At 45.3% G+C, this 1,614-nt stretch overlaps 1 pseudogene; it reads left to right on the forward strand.

Moving 5' to 3' along the window:
* Positions 1 to 922: 922 nt before the first annotated feature.
* On the forward strand, positions 923 to 1,094 carry LOC133147099 (U2 spliceosomal RNA; annotated as a pseudogene).
* The last annotated feature ends 520 nt before the right edge of the window (positions 1,095 to 1,614 follow it).

The raw sequence follows: 1,614 nt of genomic DNA on the forward strand, positions 1-1,614 counted from the left end.
GGGAAAACTTTATTTATAAATGACTGACTAAAGCGTAGTAATTATTGCTTCAAATAGCACATCAACCACAAATGCTTACGATTTTTGGTTAGCACCTGATACCTGGATATGTCTTGCCTTTCTGAAACGCTGCTTCTAAGTTACTTTGGTACCTTAGATTTTCCGTCGCTGCCTTAGTGTCTGCGGCACGTTTCAACTGCAGCTCTTCATGAACCGTGGGGTGAATTTTGCTTAAATGTTTTGTCAAGTTTGTGGTGTTGCCACAATATTTAATTGTTTTGTGACATATTTCACATTTTGTTATTAAGTAAAATATAATATCCCCAAACCAGACTTCTCTTGCGTTCGGACTGGGCCGCCGCCGTGGCCATGCTTGTTTGTGTTTGTTTGGATTGGAACGGGGGGCGGAGGAGGAGGGCTTGGCTTGTGAGAAAATGAGTACGGTGAGTCGGTCTCAGGGGTTCAGCAGAGCCTCCACTGCGGAGGTCCGAACACACCTGATTTTTAAATTTGTGATAACGCATATCTGAACTGGTCTCGCAAAGGCAACAGCAGAAGTCCTACTGATTTGCTGGTATGTCATTTGTCGTGAATTCATACATTGTGTTGGTTTTATTGGAAAGTTCTTTGTGAATGATCAATCTTTTCCTTTCATGTTCATCGGGACTACACTTTTAATAGGTACCTACACTGTGTATTTGGATAGAGACTGCTGAAAGGGGACACATATATGCCTTGTGAACTACATGCATTGCTGCGGATGAAGAAGTGTGAACAAATAAGTCAGCAGACAAGTTTGGGGATTTATTAGTGCCCAGAAGAGAAGCACTCTGTTCCGTACTGTAACCTGTTAAGTTTGTTCCCAGTTCTTTACAGTTTACCAGTTCGTGACATGTAAGCGAATCCGTCACTCGTATACTCCATCGCTCCTCTGCCTTTTGGCTCAAATCAAGTGTAGTATCTGTTCTTGGGTTTGGGGGATTAAGAGAGCTGACCATAGAAGAGAAAAATGTAACCATAAAAGTGGTGATTTTACCCTTGCTTTTACTAATCAGTTCTGTTTTCATCCCAACAATGAAGGTGATTTTAAAATTGGAATGAGCCATTTTTTACTTCATCTGGAAATCCAAGTTGGAGAGACTGAAGAGGGACACCATGAAGAAAAACAAAAAAAAGGAGGAAAAGGAGTGCCGGACTTAAAGCTCTTCCTCGGAAGCAGATATGTTGCCCTGCACCTGCGAAGCGCGCTCCTTACACCAAATGTCACGTACCGGCGCCACCTGTGACAGGACCACGCCCCCCTATCAGCCGAATCGCCGCCACCTGCCACAGGCTCAGGGACAGCGCTATATCAACGCCGCCAGCGCAGACCCGAGAGTCCGTCTGTCGCATGATATTGCTTCGCTCTCCGGTCCATGATCCGGTCCATGAAGAATCGAAGAAACCGCAGAACAGCTTGTTCTTCCCAGCCTGATCGCCGATCCAGCGCTAGTTCCAGCTACTCCCACCGCAATAAAGTCTATCGCTACGCACTTGGCTGTACTGTCCAATCCCTTACACCAAATGCACCGAAAAGCCAAGCAATAACACGATTCTGGATGGGCTCATACCTCC

Source organism: Syngnathus typhle, unplaced genomic scaffold, assembly GCF_033458585.1.
Source record: "Syngnathus typhle isolate RoL2023-S1 ecotype Sweden unplaced genomic scaffold, RoL_Styp_1.0 HiC_scaffold_28, whole genome shotgun sequence".
Classification (NCBI taxonomy): Eukaryota; Metazoa; Chordata; class Actinopteri; order Syngnathiformes; family Syngnathidae; genus Syngnathus; species Syngnathus typhle.